Source organism: Schistocerca americana, chromosome 7 (assembly GCF_021461395.2).
Source record: "Schistocerca americana isolate TAMUIC-IGC-003095 chromosome 7, iqSchAmer2.1, whole genome shotgun sequence".
Classification (NCBI taxonomy): domain Eukaryota; kingdom Metazoa; phylum Arthropoda; class Insecta; order Orthoptera; family Acrididae; genus Schistocerca; species Schistocerca americana.
Window position 1 is genome coordinate 9,251,480 of NC_060125.1, and position 20,177 is coordinate 9,271,656.

Sequence of the window (20,177 nt, forward strand, 5' to 3'; positions counted from 1 at the left end):
ACCTTCGCATTGACCATGAGGCACAGGAATTGCATCGGGGTTGAATACAAAATGCAAAATGCCGACTTTAGTACAAGAAGTGTGAAGCTCCTAAGAGTTTCTGCTTTGAGCGGCTCGTGGGAGACCAGTATTAGATTCTGATGCACCAGTGCGGGTTAACTAAATCCATTCGACTTTCAAATTGAGCATGAAACACAGATAGTGCATCGGTATTGAATACAAAAGGCAGAATGCCGACTTAAATACAAGAAGAGTGAATCTTCTACGAGCTTGTGCTTTGAGCGGCTGCTGGGAGAACAGTATTAGATTCCGATGCACCAGTGCAGGTTTATTGAATTCCTTGGACCTTCAAATCGAACATGAAACACAGAAATTGCGTCGGGATTGAAAACAAGAGGCCCAATGCCGAATTAAGTACAAGGAGAGTGAATCTTCTAAGAGTTTGTGCTTTGAGAATCTCCTGGAGTCCAGTATTAGATTCCGATGTATCAGTGCAGGTTTAGTGAATCCCTTGGACCCTAACATTGACCATGAAACATAGAAATTGCATCGGGATTGAATACATAAGGCACAATGCCGACTTAAGTACAAGAAGTGTGAATCTTCCAAGTGTATGTGCTTTGAAAGGCTCCTGGGTGACCAGTATTAGATTCCAATGCACCAATTGAGGTTTACTGTATCCCTTGGAACTTCACATTGATCATGAATCACAGAAATTGCATCGAGATTGAATTCAAAAGGCAAAATGCCGACTTAAGTGCAAGAAGAAAGAATGTTTTAAGAGTTTGTGCTTTGTGCGGCTCCTGGGAGACCAGTATTAGTTTCCGATGCATCAGTGCTGGTTTACTTTATCCCTTGGACCTTCACATTGACCTTGAGAGACGTAAATTACATCGGGATTGTACAAGAAGAGTGAAGCTTCTAAGAGTTTCTGCTTTGTGCGGCTCCTGGGAGACCAGTATTAGATTTGGATGCAACAGTTCAGGTTTACTGAATACTTTGGACCTTGCTATTGACCATGAAACACAGAAATTGCATCTCGATTAAATACAAAAGGCACAATGCCGACTTAAGTACAAGAAGAGTGAATCTTCTGAGAGTTTTTGGTTTGAGCACTCCCTGGGAGACCAGTATTATATTCCAATGCACCACAGCAGGTTTACTGTATCCCTTCGACTCTCACATTGACCATGAAACACAGAAATTGCATTGGGATTGAATACTAAAGGCACAATGCCGACTTAAGTAATAGAGGAGTGAATCTTCTAAGAGTTTGTGGTTTGAGTCTCTCCTGGGGGACCAGTATTAGATTCCAATGCACCACTGCAAGTTTACTGTATCCCTTGGACTTTAACATTGACCATGAAATACAGAAATTGCATCGGGATAGAATGCAAAAGACAGAATGCAGCCTTAAGTACAAGTAGAGTGAATCTTCTACTTCTTTGTGCTTTGCGCGGCTCCCTGGAGACCATTATTAGAATCCGATGCGCTATTCTAGCTTAACTGTATCCCTTGGACCTCCATATCGACCATGAAACACAGAAATTGCACCGTGATTTGATACAAAAGACACAATGCCGTATTAAGTACAAGAAGAGTGAATCTTCTAAGGGTTTGTGATTTGATCGGCTCCTGAGAGACCAGTATTAGATTCCGATGCACCAGTGCAGGTTTAATGAATCCCTTGGACCTTCACATTGACCATGAGAGACAGAAACTACATCGGGATTGAATACAAAAATCACAATGCCTACTTAAGTACAAGAAGAGTGAATCTTCTAAGAGTTTGTGCTTTGAGCATCTCCTTTGGTCCAGTATTAGATTCCGATGCACCAGTGCAGGTTTAGTGAATCCCTTGGACCCTAACAGAAACTGGATCAGGATTGAATACAATAGGCACAATGCCAACTTAACTACAAGAATACTGAAACTTCTAAGAGTTTCTGCTTTGAGCGGCTCGTGGGAGACCAGTATTAGATTCTGATGCACCAGTGTGGGTTAACTAAATCCCTTGGACTTTCACATTGAGCATGAAACACAGATAGTGCATCGGGATTGAATACAAAAGGCAGAATGCCGACTTAAATACAAGAAGATAGAATCTTCTACGAGTTTGTGCTTTGAGCAGCTGCTGGGAGACCAGTATTAGATTCCGATGCACCAGTGCAGGTTTATTGAATTCCTTGGACCTTCAAATTGAACATGAAACACAGAAATTGCGTCGGGATTGAAAACAAAAGGCACAATGCCGACTTAAGTACAAGGAGAGTGAATCTTCTAAGAGTTTGTGCTTTGAGCATCTCCTTTGGTCCAGTATTAGATTCCGATGCACCAGTGCAGGTTTAGTGAATCCCTTGGACCCTAACATTGACCATGAAACACTGAAAATGCATCGGGATTGAATACAAAAGTCACAATGACGACTTAAATACAAGTATAGTGAATCTTCTAAGAGTTTGTGCTTTGAGCGGCTCCTTGGTGACCAGTATTAGATTCCTATGCACCAGTGCTGGTTTACTGTATCCCTCCGACTTTCGCGTTTACCATGAAACACAGAAATTGCATCGGGATTGAATACATAAGGCACAATGCCGACTTAAGTACAAGAAGTGTGAATCTTCCAAGTGAATGTGCTTTGAGTGGCTCCTGGGAGACCAGTTTTGGATTCCCATGTACCAGTGCAGGGCTACTGAATCCCTTAGACCTTCACATTGACCATGATGCACAGAAAATGCATCGGGATTGAATACAAAACGCTCAATGATTTAAGTAGCAGAAGAGTGAATCTTCTAAGAGTTTCTGCCATGTACGGCTGCTGGGAGACCAGTATTAGATTCCGATGCACCAATGCAGGCTTACTGTCTCCCCTGGACCTTCACATTGACCATGAAACACAGAAATTGCACCGCGATTGAATACAAAAGACACAATGCCGCATTAATTACAATAACAGTCAATCTTCTAAGAGAATGTGATTTGAGTGGCTCCTGGGAGACCAGTATTAGATTCCGATGCACCAGTGCAGGTTTACTGAATCCGTTGGACCCTCACATTGACGTTGAGACACATAAATTACATCGGGATTGAATACAAAACGCACAATGCCGACATAAGTACAAGAAGAGTGAATCTTCTAAGAGTTTGTGCTTTGAGCGGCTCCTGGGAAACCAGTATTAGATTCCAATGCACCAATCGAGGTTTACTGTATCCCTTGGAACTTCACATTGATCATGAAACACAGAAATTGCATCGAGATTGAATTCCAAAGGCAAAATGCCGACTTAAGTGCAAGAAGAGTGAATGTTTCAAGAGTTTGTGCTTTGTGCGGCTCCTGGGAGACCAGTATTAGTTTCCGATGCATCAGTGCTGGTTTACTTTATCCCTTGGACTTTCACATTGACCATGAAACATAGATTTGCTTCGGGATTGAATACAAATGGCACAATGCCGACTTAGGTACAAGAAGAGTGAATCTTCTAAGAGTTTGTGCTTTGAGCCGCTCCTTGGTGACCAGTGTTAGATGCCGATGCACCAGTGCTGGTTTACTGTATCCCTTCGACTTTCGCGTTTACCATGAAACACAGAAATTGCATCGGGATTGAATACATAAGGCACAATGCCGACTGAAGTAAAAGAAGTGTGAATCTTCCAAGTGTATGTGCTTTGAGTAGCTCCTGGGAGACCAGTTTTAGATTCCCATGCACCAGTGCAGGGTTACTGAATCCCTTGGACCTTGTCATTGACCTTGAGAGACATAAATTACATCGGGATTGAAAACAAAAGGCACAATGCCGACTCACGTACAAGAAGTGTGAAGCTTCTAAGAGTTTCTGCTTTGTGCGGCTCCTGGGAGACCAGTATTACATTCTGATGCACCAGTGTAGGTTTACTGTATCCTTTGGACCTTCACAATGACCATGAAACACAGAAATTGAATCGGGATTGCATACAAAGGCACAATGCCGACTTAAGTACAAGAAGAGTGAATCTTCTATGAGTTTTTGCTTTGAGCGTCTCCTGGGAGACCAGGATTAGATTCCGATGCACCAGTGCAGGTTTACTGAATGCCTTGGACCTTCACATCGACCATGAAACACAGAAAATGCACCTGGATTGAATACAAAAGGCACAATGCCGACTTAAGTACAAGAGGAGTGAATCTTCTAAGAGTTTGTGGTTTGAGCGGCTCCTGGGGCACCAGTATTAGATTCTGATGCACCAGTGCAGGTTTACAGTAACCCTTGGACATTCACATTAACCATGAAGCACAGAAATTGCATCGGGATTGAATACAAAATTCACAATGCCAACATAACTACAAGAAGAGTGAATCTTCTAAGATTTTGCGCTTTTAGCAACTCCTGGGAGACCAGTATTAGATTCCGATGCACCAATTCAGGTTTACTGTATACTTTGGACCTTCCCATTGACCATGAAACACAGAAATTGCACCGTGATTTGATACAAAAGACACAATGCCGTATTAAGTACAAGAAGAGTGAATCTTCTAAGGGTTTGTGATTTGATCGGCTCCTGAGAGACCAGTATTAGATTCCGATGCACCAGTGCAGGTTTAATGAATCCCTTGGACCTTCACATTGACCATGAGAGACAGAAACTACATCGGGATTGAATACAAAAATCACAATGCCTACTTAAGTACAAGAAGAGTGAATCTTCTAAGAGTTTGTGCTTTGAGCATCTCCTTTGGTCCAGTATTAGATTCCGATGCACCAGTGCAGGTTTAGTGAATCCCTTGGACCCTAACAGAAACTGGATCAGGATTGAATACAATAGGCACAATGCCGACTTAACTACAAGAATACTGAAACTTCTAAGAGTTTCTGCTTTGAGCGGCTCGTGGGAGACCAGTATTAGATTCTGATGCACCAGTGTGGGTTAACTAAATCCCTTGGACTTTCACATTGAGCATGAAACACAGATAGTGCATCGGGATTGAATACAAAAGGCAGAATGCCGACTTAAATACAAGAAGATAGAATCTTCTACGAGTTTGTGCTTTGAGCAGCTGCTGGGAGACCAGTATTAGATTCCGATGCACCAGTGCAGGTTTATTGAATTCCTTGGACCTTCAAATTGAACATGAAACACAGAAATTGCGTCGGGATTGAAAACAAAAGGCACAATGCCGACTTAAGTACAAGGAGAGTGAATCTTCTAAGAGTTTGTGCTTTGAGCATCTCCTTTGGTCCAGTATTAGATTCCGATGCACCAGTGCAGGTTTAGTGAATCCCTTGGACCCTAACATTGACCATGAAACACTGAAAATGCATCGGGATTGAATACAAAAGTCACAATGACGACTTAAATACAAGTATAGTGAATCTTCTAAGAGTTTGTGCTTTGAGCGGCTCCTTGGTGACCAGTATTAGATTCCTATGCACCAGTGCTGGTTTACTGTATCCCTCCGACTTTCGCGTTTACCATGAAACACAGAAATTGCATCGGGATTGAATACATAAGGCACAATGCCGACTTAAGTACAAGAAGTGTGAATCTTCCAAGTGAATGTGCTTTGAGTGGCTCCTGGGAGACCAGTTTTGGATTCCCATGTACCAGTGCAGGGCTACTGAATCCCTTAGACCTTCACATTGACCATGATGCACAGAAAATGCATCGGGATTGAATACAAAACGCTCAATGATTTAAGTAGCAGAAGAGTGAATCTTCTAAGAGTTTCTGCCATGTACGGCTGCTGGGAGACCAGTATTAGATTCCGATGCACCAATGCAGGCTTACTGTCTCCCCTGGACCTTCACATTGACCATGAAACACAGAAATTGCACCGCGATTGAATACAAAAGACACAATGCCGCATTAATTACAATAACAGTCAATCTTCTAAGAGAATGTGATTTGAGTGGCTCCTGGGAGACCAGTATTAGATTCCGATGCACCAGTGCAGGTTTACTGAATCCGTTGGACCCTCACATTGACGTTGAGACACATAAATTACATCGGGATTGAATACAAAACGCACAATGCCGACATAAGTACAAGAAGAGTGAATCTTCTAAGAGTTTGTGCTTTGAGCGGCTCCTGGGAAACCAGTATTAGATTCCAATGCACCAATCGAGGTTTACTGTATCCCTTGGAACTTCACATTGATCATGAAACACAGAAATTGCATCGAGATTGAATTCCAAAGGCAAAATGCCGACTTAAGTGCAAGAAGAGTGAATGTTTCAAGAGTTTGTGCTTTGTGCGGCTCCTGGGAGACCAGTATTAGTTTCCGATGCATCAGTGCTGGTTTACTTTATCCCTTGGACTTTCACATTGACCATGAAACATAGATTTGCTTCGGGATTGAATACAAATGGCACAATGCCGACTTAGGTACAAGAAGAGTGAATCTTCTAAGAGTTTGTGCTTTGAGCCGCTCCTTGGTGACCAGTGTTAGATGCCGATGCACCAGTGCTGGTTTACTGTATCCCTTCGACTTTCGCGTTTACCATGAAACACAGAAATTGCATCGGGATTGAATACATAAGGCACAATGCCGACTGAAGTAAAAGAAGTGTGAATCTTCCAAGTGTATGTGCTTTGAGTAGCTCCTGGGAGACCAGTTTTAGATTCCCATGCACCAGTGCAGGGTTACTGAATCCCTTGGACCTTGTCATTGACCTTGAGAGACATAAATTACATCGGGATTGAAAACAAAAGGCACAATGCCGACTCACGTACAAGAAGTGTGAAGCTTCTAAGAGTTTCTGCTTTGTGCGGCTCCTGGGAGACCAGTATTACATTCCGATGCACCAGTGTAGGTTTACTGTATCCTTTGGACCTTCACAATGACCATGAAACACAGAAATTGAATCGGGATTGCATACAAAGGCACAATGCCGACTTAAGTACAAGAAGAGTGAATCTTCTATGAGTTTTTGCTTTGAGCGTCTCCTGGGAGACCAGGATTAGATTCCGATGCACCAGTGCAGGTTTACTGAATCCCTTGGACCTTCACATCGACCATGAAACACAGAAAATGCACCTGGATTGAATACAAAAGGCACAATGCCGACTTAAGTACAAGAGGAGTGAATCTTCTAAGAGTTTGTGGTTTGAGCGGCTCCTGGAGCACCAGTATTAGATTCTGATGCACCAGTGCAGGTTTACAGTAACCCTTGGACATTCACATTAACCATGAAGCACAGAAATTGCATCGGGATTGAATACAAAAGGCACAATGCCAATATAACTACAAGAAGAGTGAATCTTCTAAGATTTTGCGCTTTTAGCAACTCCTGGGAGACCAGTATTAGATTCCGATGCACCAATTCAGGTTTACTGTATACTTTGGACCTTCCCATTGACCATGAAACACAGAGATTGCATAGCAATTAAATTCAAATGGCACAATGCCGACGTAAGTACAAGAAGATTGAATCTTCTAAGAGTTTGTGGTTTGAGCGGCTCCTGGGAGACCAGTTTTTGATTCCGATGCACCAATGCAGGTTTACTGTATCCCTCGAACCTTCACATTGTGCATGAAACACAGAAATTGCATCGCGATTGAATACCAAAGGCACAATGCCGACTTTAGTACAATTAGAGATAATCTTCTAAGAGTTTGTGCTTTGAGCGTACCCTGGGGATCAGGTATAAGATTCCGATGCACCAGGTCAGGTTACTGTATCTCTTTGACCTTCACATTGACCATGAGACACAGAAACTACATCGGGATTGAATACAAAATCCACAATGCCGACTTATGTACAAGAAGAGTGAATCTTGAAAGAGTTTCTGCTTTAAGCGACTCCTGTGAGACCAGTATTAAGTTCCGATGCACCAGTGCAGGTTTACTGTATCCCTTTGACTTTCACATTGACCATGAAACACAGAAATTTCATCGGGATTGAATACAATAGGCTCTATGCCGCCGTATGTACAAGATGAGTGAATCTTCTAAGAATTTGTGCTTTGAGTGATTCCTGATGGGTAAAGTATTAGATTCCGATGCACCTGTGCAGCTATACAGTACACCTTGGACCTTCACATTGACCATGAAACACAGAAAATGCATCAGGATTGAATACAAAAGGCACAATGCTGACTTAAGTACATAAAGAGTGAATTGTCTAAGAGTTTGTGCTTTGAGTTTGTCCTGGTAGACCAGTATTAGATTCCGATGCACCAGTGCAGGTTTACTGAATGTCTTGGACCTTCACATTGGGCATGAAACACAGAAATTGCATCGCGATTGAATATCAATGGCACAATGCCGACTTATCTACAATTGTAGTTAATCTTCTAAGTGTTTGTGCTTTGAGCGGCCCCTGGGGGGCAAGTATTAGATTCCAATTCACCAGTGCATGTTACTGTATACCTTGGACCTTCACATTAACCAAGAAGCACTGAAAATGCATCGGGATTGAATACAAAAGGCACAATGCCGACTTAAGTACAAGAAGAGTGAATCTTCTCAGAGTTTGTGGTTTGAGCTGCTACTGGGAGACCCGAATTAAATTCCGAAGCACAAGTGCTGGTTTAAAGCATTCGTTGGACATTCACATTGACCATGAAACACAGAAATTGAATCAGGATTGAATACAATATGCACAATGCCGACTTAAGTACAAGAAGTGTGAATCTTCTAAGAGTTTGTGCTTTGAGCGGCTCCTTGGAGACCAGTATTAGATTCCAATGCACCAGTGCAGATTTACTGTATCCCTTTGGACCTTCACAGTGCCCATGAAACACAGAAAATGCATTGGGATTGAAAACAAAAGGCACAAAGCCGATTTAAGTACAAGAAGAGTGAAACTTCTAAACGTTTCTGCTTTGAGCGGCTCCTGGCAGACCAGTATTAGATTTCGATGCACCAGTGCTGGTTTACTGTATCCATTCGACTTTCGCGTTGACCATGAAACACAGAAATTGCATCGGGATTGAATACATAAGGCACAATGCCGACTTAAGTACAAGAAGTGTGAATCATCCAAGTGTTCGTGCTTTGAGTGGCTCCTGGGACACCTGTATTAGATTCCCATGCACCAGTGCAGGTTTACTGTATTCCTTGGAGTTTCACATTGACCATGAAACACAGAAATTGCATCGGGATTGAATTCAAATGGAACAATACCGACTTATATACAAGAAGAGTGAATGTGCTAAGAGTTTCTGCTTTGAGCCTCTCCTGGGAGACCAGTATTAGATTTCGATGCACCAGTTCGGGTTTACTGTATCTCTCTGACCTTCACATTGACCATGAGACACAGAAACTACATCGGGACTAAATACAAAATGCACAATGCCGACTTATGTACAAGAAAAGTGAATCTTGTAACAGTTTCTGCTTTAAGCGACTCCTGGGAGACCAGTATTAAATTCCGATGCAGCAGTGTAGGTTTACTGTATCCCTTTGACTTTCACATTGACCATGAAACACAGAAATTTCATCGGGATTGAATACAATTGGCTGTATGCCGCCTTATGTACAAGAAGAGTGAATCTTCTATGAGCTTGTGTTTTGAGCTGCTCCTGGCAGACCAGTATTAGTTTCCGATGCACCAGTGCAGGTTTACTGTATCCCTCGGACGTTCACATTGTGCACGAAACACAGATATTGCATCGCGATTGAATACCAAAGGCATAATTCCCACTTAAGTACAATTAGAGTTAATCTTCTACGAGTTTGTGCTTTGAGCGGCCCCTGCGGGTCGAGTATTAGATTCCGATGCACCAGTGCATGTTACTGTATACCTTGGACCGTCACATTGACCATGAGCCACTGAAAATGCATCGGAATTGAATACAAAATGCACAATGCCGACTTAACTACAAGAATAGTGAATCTTCTAAGAGTTTATGCTTTGAGCGGCTCCTGGGAGACCAGTATTAGATTCCAATGCACCAGTGCTGATTTACTGCAGCGCTTAAACGTTCACATTGACCATGAAACTCAGAAAATTCATCGGGATTGAATACAAAAAAGCACAATGCCGACTTAAGTACAAGAAGAGTAAAACTTCTAAAAGTCTCTGCTTTGAGCCGCTCCTGGGTGACCAGTATTACATTCCGATGCACAGGTGCTGGTTTACAGTATCCCTTCGACTTTCGCATTGACCATGAAACACAGAAATTGCATCGGGATTGAATACATAAGGCACAATGCCGACTTAAGTACAAGGAGAGTGAATCTTCTAAGAGTTTTGCTTTGAGCGGCTCCTGGGGTCCAGTATTAGATTCCGATGCACCAGTGCAGGTTTAGTGAATCCCTTGGACCCTAACATTGACCATGAAACACTGAAAATGCATCGGGATCGAATACAAAAGTCACAAAGCCGACTTAAATACAAGAATAGTGAATCTTCTAAGAGTTTGTGCTTTGAGCGCCTGCTTGGTGACCAGTATTAGATTCCGATGCACCAGTGCTGGTTTACTGTATCCCTTCGACTTTCGCGTTTACCATGAAACACAGAAATTGCATTGGGATTGAATAGATAAGGCACAATGCCGACTTAAGTACAAGAAGTGTGAATCTTCCAAGTGTATGTGCTTTGAGTGGCTCCTGGGAGACCAGTTTTAGATTCCCATACACCAGTGCAGGGTTACTGAATCCCTTGGACCCTCACATTGACCATGATGCACAGAAAATGCATCGGGATTGAATACAAGAGGCTCAATGATTTAAGTACAAGACGAGTGAGTCTTCAAAGACTTTCTGACATGTGCGGCTGCTGGGAGACCAGTATTAGATTCCAATGCAGCAATGCAGGCTTACTGTATCCCTTGGACTTTCACATTGACCCTGAAATACAGAAATTGCACCGTGATTGAATACAAAAGACACAATGCCGACTCAAGTACAAGAAGAGCGAATCTTCTAAGATTTTGTGATTTGAGCGTCTCCAAGGGGAAGAGTATTTGATTCCGATTCACTATTCCAGCTTTACTGTATCCGTTGGCCCTTACATAGACCATGGAACACAGAAATTGCATCGGGAATCAAAACAAAACGCACAACGCCGACTTATGTACAAGAAGAGTGAGGCTTCTAAGATTTTGGCCTTTAAGTGACTCCTGATGGGTAAAGTATTAGAGTCCGATGCACCAGTACAGGTATACTGTATACCTTGGACCTTCACATTGTCCATGAAGTGCAGATAATGCATCGGGATTGAATACAAATGGCACAATGCCGACTTAAGTACAAGAAGAGCGAATCTTCTAAGAGTTTGTGCTTTGAGCGTCTCGTAGGGGAAGAGTATTTGATTCCGATTCACTATTCCAGCTTTACTGTATCCCTTGGACCTTCACATTGAGCATGAGACACAGAAATTACATCGGGATTGAATACAATTTGCACAATGCCGACCTAAGTACAAGAAGAGTGAATCTTCTAAGAGTTTCTGCTTTGAGCGACTCCTGGGAGACCAGTATTAGATTCCGATGCTTCAGTGCAGGTTTACTGTATACCTTCGACTTTCACATTGACCATGAACTACAGAAATTGTATCGGGATTGAATACAAAAGGCACAATGCCTACTTATGTACAAGAAGAGTGAATCTTCTAAGAGTGCCCGCTTTGTGAAGCTCCTGGGAGACCAGTATTAGATTCTGATGCACTATTCCAGCTTTAATGTATCCCTTGGACCTTCACATTGACCATGAAACACACAAATTGCTTCGCGATTGAAAACAAATTGCACTATGCCGACTTAAGTACAAGAATAGTGAATCATCTAAGAATTTGAGCTTTGAGCGGCTCCTGGGTGACCAGTATTGGATTCCGATGCACCAGTGCAGTTTTACTGTATCCCTTGGACCTTAACATTGACCATGAAACACAGAAATTTCATCGGGATAGAATACAAAAGACAGAATGCCGACTGAAGTACAAGAGGAGTGAATCTCCTAAGAGGTTGTGCTTAGAGCGGCTCCAGGGAGACCAGTATTAGATTCCGATGCACCAGTGCAGGGTTACTGTATCCCTCAGACCTTCACATTGTGCATGAAACACAGAAATTGCATCGCGATTGAATACCAAAGGCACAATGCCTACATAACTGCAATTAGAGTTAATCTTCTAAGAGTTTGTGCTTTGAGCGGCCCCTGTGGGTCAAGTATTAGATCCCGATGCACCAGTGCAGGTTACTGTATACCTTGGACCTTCACATTGACCATGAAGCACTGAAAATGCATCGGGATTGAATACAAAATGCACAATGCCGACTTAAGTACTACTAGACTGAATCTTCTAAGAATTTGTGTTTTGAGCGGCTCCTGGGTGACCAGTATTAGATTCCAATGCACCAGTGCAGATTTACTGTATCGCTTGGACTTTCATATTGTCCATGAAACACATAAAATACATCGGGATTGAATGTAAAAGGCACAATGCCGACTTAAGTACAAGAAGAGTGAATTTAATGAGTATGTAATTTGAGCGGCTCCTGGGACGCCAGTATTAGAGTCCGATGCAGCAGTGCAAGTTTACTGTATCCCATGGACCTTCACATTGACCATGAAACACAGAAATTGCATCGGGATTGGATACAAAAGGCACCAACCAATTAGCATACTGCCTGCTGTTTCCAAAGCACTCGAATATATTGTTCATGACCAAATCACTGAACACTTGCATGAATTCAGCCTATATCACAAATTTCAATCCGGTTTCCGTAAACATCACAGCACAAACACTGCTCTAATTAAAGTATTAGATGACCTGAAATGTGCCATTGACAATCTAAAGGCAGCAATATTGACGCTACTGGACTTCAGCAAAGCTTTTGACACTGGTAACTTTGACATATTGCTCAAAAAAATGCAACAGCTTAATTTCTCTGTTAGTGCAGTGAGATGGTTTGAAAGCTACTTAAAAGACAGACAGCAATGTGTTGTCTGCGTAAATGAAAAATCTTCCTGGAAACATCTTTCCTCGGGACTGCCACAAGGATCAGTCTTAGGACCACTTTTGTTTTCTTTATATGTCAACTATATTTCATCGGTTCTGTCCTGTAAATATCATTTCTATGCCGACGACCTCCAGCTCTACCTAAGCGTCAGACCTGAAGACGTAAACACTGCAAACGCTCAGATGAATGATGATCTGTCTTCGGTAGTGACATGGGCGAAAAGCCTGGGGCTTAAACTAAATGCAAAAAAGACGCAAGTAATCTTAATAGCCCATCAGAAATTAATAAGTTCAGATCTCCGCGAATGGCTACCTTCTATTCTGCTCGATGGTACTCCAATACCATATCAGAAAACAGTGAAAAATTGGGTGTAACTTTGGATGAGCATCTCAACTGGGCGGAGAATACAGTCGCAGTGTGCCGAAAGACGTCTGCTTGTCTCTATGCTCTCAAAAAGTTTCAGAACATATTTCCACTGGACTTGAAACGCCAGCTCGTGCAAACACTCTTTCTACCGAACCTCCACTATTGTGATGTGATTCAACAAGGCACGGGTAGTGAAAAGAAAATACGGCTAGAGATAACCATGAATGCCTGTGTGCATTACACCTGCAACATTCGCCGATGTGATCATGTTAGTGCTTCATACTCCGAGCTAAAGTGGCTGCGGCCGGACAAATTGCGTGACTACCACACTCTATGTCTACTTCACAAACTCTTCGTCGCGCAAGCACCCCAGTACCTTGCTTCAGAGATTAAAAACCTGTCGTGCCATCATAATCGAAACACGAGGTCACTCTTATTTGGTATCCTAACTGTGCCCACTCACAAAACAAAAACTTTTGCAAACTCCTTCTCAGTTGCCGCTGTCAGCATCCGGAACAAACTGCCCCTTACCTTGCGCAAAATTCAATCTCCTGCTGCTTTTAAGAAGAAGTTGAAGCATTTCCTACTATTATCCTCATAAAGTTCTCCACAAAATTAATGTACCAGGCTAATCCTCTCATCTGTCAAATAGCAAAGCTAGCGTCTCCCATCTTGCTCCTGAGATGCCTTCCCATTCGTCTATCTCTATTAGCCAGGCAATCTTCTTTTCCTTTATATTTCCTTAATTATGTTTCATCATGTGTATTCTTCTCCTCCGTTCACAATGAGTGTCCCTCATACTCCCTGCTGCCAGCACTCCTATCTAAAATTTGTCTCTTCAATAATGTCTAATTATAACAATACTTATGATCTACGAATATAAACTCTATATGTATATATTTTTCCAGGTGTACCTTTCTAATTGTTTATTTCACTTTTTGTAGAAATGTAGTTTAACATGCCTACTTAAACATATGAATGTAATATAAGTAGGATGCCTGGTTAGATGGAAGAGAGGGCCTGATGGCCCTAATCTTGCAAGGTTAAATAAATCAATAAATAAATTAAGTACAAGAAGAGTGAATCTTCTAAGAGTTTCTGATTTCAGCGGCTCCTGGGAGACCAGTATTAGATATCGATGCACCAGTGCAGGTTTACTGAATCCCATGGACTTTCACATTGACCATGAAACACAGAAAATGCATCGGGATTGAATACAACAGGCACAATGCTGACTTAAGTACAAGAAGAGTCAATCATCTAAGAGTTTGTGCTTTGAGCGGCTCCTGGGAGACCAGTATTTATTTCCGATGCACCAGTGATGGTTTACTGTATACCTTGGACCTTCACATTAACCATGAAACACTATGGCGATTGAATACAAAAGGCACAATGCCGACTTAAGTACAAGAAGAGTGAATCTTCTAAAACTTTGTGATTTGAGCGGCTCCTGAGAGACCAGCATTCGATTCCGATGCACCAGTGCAGGTTCAGTGAATCCCTTGGACCTTCACATTGACCATGAAACACAGAAATTGCATTGTGATTGAATACAAAAGGCACAATGCCGACTTAAGTACAAGAAGAAAGAATCATCTAGGAGTTTCTGCTTTGGGCGGCTCCTGTGAAACCAGTATTAGATTCCGATGCACCAGTACAGGTTTACTGTATCCCTTGGACCTTCACATTGACCATGAAACACAGAAATTCCATCGGGATTGAATACAAAAGGGACAATGCCAACTTAAGTACAATAAGAGTGAATCTTCTAAGAGCTTGTGCTTTGACCGGCTCCTGGGAGACCAGTATTAGATTCCGATGCACCAGTACAGGTTTAGTAAATCCCTTGGACACTCACATTGACCATGAGACACAGAAATTGCATCGGGATTGAATACAAAAGGCACAATGCCGCCTTAAGTACAAGAATTGTGAATCTGCGAAGAATTTGTGCTTACAGCGGCTACTGGGAGTCCAGTATTAGATTCCAATACACCAGTGCAGGTTTCCTGTATCTCTTGGACCTTCACAATTACCATTAAATTCAAAAACTGCATCGGGATTGAATACCAAAGGCACAATGCTGATTTTAGTACTAGAAGAAAGAATCTTCTAAGAATTTGTGCTTTGTGCGGCTCCTGGGAGACCAATATTAGATTCCTATGCACCAGACAGGTTTAATGTATCCCTTGGATCTTCGCATTGACCATGAAACACAGAAATCGCATTGGGATTGAATGCAAAATGCACAATGCCGACTTAAGGACAAGAAGAGTTAAACTTCTAAGAGTTTGTGCATTGAGCTGCTCCTAGGAGACCAGTATTAGATTCCGATGCACCAGTGAGGGTTTACTGTATTCCTTCGACCTTCACATTGACCATGAAACACAGAAATTGCATGGGGATTGAATACAAGAATCACAATGCCGACTTAATTACAAGAGGACTGACTCTTCTTACATTCCATGAATTGAACCATTCCTGTGAGATCAGTTTTAGATTCCGATGCTTCAATTCAGGCTCACTGTATCCCTTGGACATGCTTATTGACGATGATACACAGAAATTGCATCTGAATTAAATACAAGACGCACAATGCCGACATAGGTACAAGAAGACTGACTCTTCTTACTGTCTATATTTTGAACCTTTCCTGTGAGACCAATTTTAGATTCCTATGCTTCATTTCAGGTTTACTGTATCCCTTGGAACTTCTTATTGACGATGAAACACAGAAATTTTATTGGAAATTAATATAAAAGTCACAATGCCGACCTAAGTACAAGACGACTGACTCGTCTTACTCTCTATGTTTTGAACCTTTCCTGTGAGACCAGTTTTGATTACGATGCTTCACAACAAGTTTACTGTATCTCTTGGACCTTCTTATTGACGATGAGCCACCGAAATTACATCGGAATTAAATGCAAAACGCAAAATGCCGACTTAAAATCAAGAAGACTGACTCTTCTCACTGCCTATGATTTGAACCTTTCCTGTGAGACCAGTTTTACATTCCGATGCTTTACTTCAGGTTTAATGTATCCCTTGGATCTTCTTATTGACGATGAAACACAGAAATTCCATCGGAATTAAATACAAAAGGCACAATGCCGACTTAAGAACCAGAGGACTGACTCTTCTTACATTCTATGATTTGGACCTTTAATGTGAGACCAGTTTTAGATTCCGATGCATCGCATCAGGTTTACTGTATCCCTTGGACCTTCTTATTGACGAAGAAACGCAGAAATTGAATTGGAATTAAATACAAAAGGCACAATGCCGATTTAAGTCAAGAAGACTGACTCTTCTTACTGTCTATGATTTGAACCTTTCCTGTGAGACCTGTTTTAGATTACGGTGCTTCACTTCAGGTTTACTGTATCCCTTGGACCTTGTTATTGACGATGAAACACAGAAATTGAATTGGTATTAAATACAAAAGGCACAGTGGCGACTTAAGTACAAGAAGACAGACTCTTCATGATGTCTATGCTTTTGAACCTTTAGTGTGAGACCAGTTTTGGATTCCGATGCTTCACTTCAGTGTTAATGTATCCCTTGGACCTTCTCATTGACTATGAAACACAGAAATTGCATCGGAATTAAATACAAAAGCCAAAATGCCGACCTAAGTAGAAGAAGACTTACTCTTCTTACTGTCTATGCTTTGAACCTTTCCTGTGAGACCAGTTTTAGATTCCTATGCTTCATTTCAGGTTTACTGTATCCCTTGGACCTTCTTATTGACGATGGAACACAGAAATTGCATCGGAATTAAATACAAAAGGCACAATGCCGACTTAAGTACAAGAGGACTGACTCTTCTTACATTCCATGGTTTGAACCTTTCCTGTGAGATCAGTTTTAGATTCCTATGCTTCATTTCAGGTTTACTGTATCCCTTGGACCTTCTTATTGACGATGGAACACAGAAATTGCATCGGAATTAAATACAAAAGGCACAATGCCGACTTAAGTACAAGAAGGATGACTCTTCTTACTGACTATATTTTGATCCTTTCCTGTGAGACCAATTTTAGATTCCGATGATTCATTTCAGGTTTACTGTATCCCTTGGAACTTCTTATTGACACTCGTTCGACCTATACTTGAGTATTGCTCATCAGTGTGGGATCCGTACCAGGTCGGGTTGACGGAGGAGATAGAGAAGATCCAAAGAAGAGCGGCGCGTTTCGTCACTGGGTTATTTGGTAACCGTGATAGCGTTACGGAGATGTTTAATAAACTCAAGTGGCAGACTCTGCAAGAGAGGCGCTCTGCATCGCGGTGTAGCTTGCTCGCCAGGTTTCGAGAGGGTGCGTTTCTGGATGAGGTATCGAATATATTGCTTCCCCCTACTTATACTTCCCGAGGAGATCACGAATGTAAAATTAGAGAGATTAGAGCGCGCACGGAGGCTTTCAGACAGTCGTTCTTCCCGCGAACAATACGCGACTGGAACAGGAAAGGGAGGTAATGACAGTGGCACGTAAAGTGCCCTCCGCCACACACCGTTGGGTGGCTTGCGGAGTATCAATGTAGATGTAGATGTAGAAACACAGAAATTGCATCGGAGTTAAATACAAAAGGCACAATGCCGACTTAAGTACAAGAAGACTGAGTCTCCTTACTGTCTATGATTTGAACTTACCTGTGAGACCAGTTTTAGATTCCTGTGCTTCATTTCAGGTTTACTGTATCCCTGGTACCTTCTTATTGACGATGAACCACAGAAATTGCATCTGAGTTAAATACAAAAGGCACAATTCTGACTTAAGTACAAGAGACTCTTCTTACGTTCTACGATTTGAATCTTTCCTGTGAGACCAGTTTTAGTTTCCGATGCCTCACTTCAGGTTTAGTGTATCCCTCGGACCTTCTTATTGACGATGAAACACAGAAATTGCATTGGAATTAAATACAAAAGGAACAATGCCGACTTAAGAACAAGAAAACTAACTCCTCTTACTGTCTATGTTTTGAACCATTCCTGTGAGACCTGTTTTGATTCCGATGCTTCACTTCAGGGTTACTGTTTCCCTTGGACTTTCTTATTGACGATGAAACACAGATATTGCGTCGGAATTAAATACAAAAGCCACAATGCCCACTTAAAAACAAGAAGACTGACTCTTCTTACTGTCTATGTTTTGAACCTATCCTGTGAGACCAGTTTTAAATGCCGATGCTTTACTTCAGGTTTACTGTATCCCTTGGACCTTCTTATTGACGATGGAACATAGAAATTGCATCGGAACTAAATACAAAAGGCACAATGCCGACTTAAGTACAAGAGGACTGACTCGTCTTACATTCTATGAATTGAACCTTTTCTGTGAGACCAGTTTTAGTTTCCGATGCATCACTTCAGGGTTAATGTATCCCTCTGTACTTCTTATTGACGATGAAACAGAGAAATTGCATTGGAATTAAATATAAAAGTCAAAATGCCGACTTACGTACAAGAAGACTGTCTCTTCTTACTGTCTATGTTTTGAAAATTTCCTGTGAGACCAGTTTTAGATTCCGATGCTTCACTTTGGTATTGCTGTATCCCTTGGACCATCGTATTGACGATGAACACAGTAATTGCATCGGAAATCAATACAAAAGGCACATTGCCGACCTAAGTACGAGAAGACTGTGTCTTCTTACTGTCTATGATTTAAACCTTTCCTGTGAGACCAGTTATAGATTCCTATGCTTAATTTCAAGTTTACTGTATACCTTGAACCTTCTTATTGACGATGAAACACAGAAATTGCATCGGAATTAAATACAAAAGGCACAATGCCGACTTAAGTATAAGAAGACTGAGTCTCCCTACTGTCTATGATTTGAACTTTCCTGTGAGACCAGTTTTGGATTCCTATGCTCCACTTCAGGTTTAATGTTTCCCTTGGACTTTCTTATTGACGATGAAACACAGAAAATGCGTCGGAATTAAATACAAAAGCCATAATGCCCACTTAAAGACAAGAAGACTGAGTCTTCTTACTGTCTATGTTTTGAACCTATCCTGTGAGACCAGTTTTAGATGCCGATGCTTTACTTCAGGTTTACTGTATCCCTTGGACCTTCTTATTGACGATGGAACATAGAAATTGCATCGGAACTAAATACAAAAGGCACAATGCCGACTTAAGTACAAGAGGACTGACTCTTCTTATATTCTATGAATTGAACCTTTACTGTGAGACCAGTTTGAGATTCCGATGCTTCACTTCAGCGTTAATGTATCCCTTGGACCTTCTTATTGACGATGAAACAGAGAAATTGCATCGGAGTTAAATACAAAAGGCACAATGCCGACGTAAGTACAAGAGACTCTTCTTACGTTCTACGATTTGAACCTTTCCTGTGAGACCAGTTTTGATTCCGATGTTTCACTTCAGGTTTACTGTATCAATTGGATCTTCATATTGACGATGAATCACAGAAATTGCATCGAAATGAAATACAAAAGGCACAACGCCGACTTAAGTACAAGAGGACTGACTCTTCTTACATTCTATGATTTGAACCTTTCCTGTGAGACCAGTTTTAGATTCCGATGCTTCACTTCAGGTTTACTGTATCAGTTGGACCTTTTTATTGATGATGAAACACAGAAATTGCATCGGAATTAAACACAAAAGGCACAATTCCGACCTAAGTACAAGAAGACTGACTCTTCTTACTGTCTATGTTTTGAACCTTTCCTGCGAGACCTGTTTTAGATTACGATGCTTCACTTCACGTTTACTGTATCCCTTGGACCTTCTGACTGACGAGGAACCACAGAAGATGCATTGGAATTAAAAACAAAAGGCACAATGCCGCCTTAAGTAGAAGAAGACCGACTCTTCTTACTGTCTATGTTTTGAATCTTTTCTGTGAGACCAGTTTTAGATTCCGATGCTTCACTTCAGGTTTACTGTATC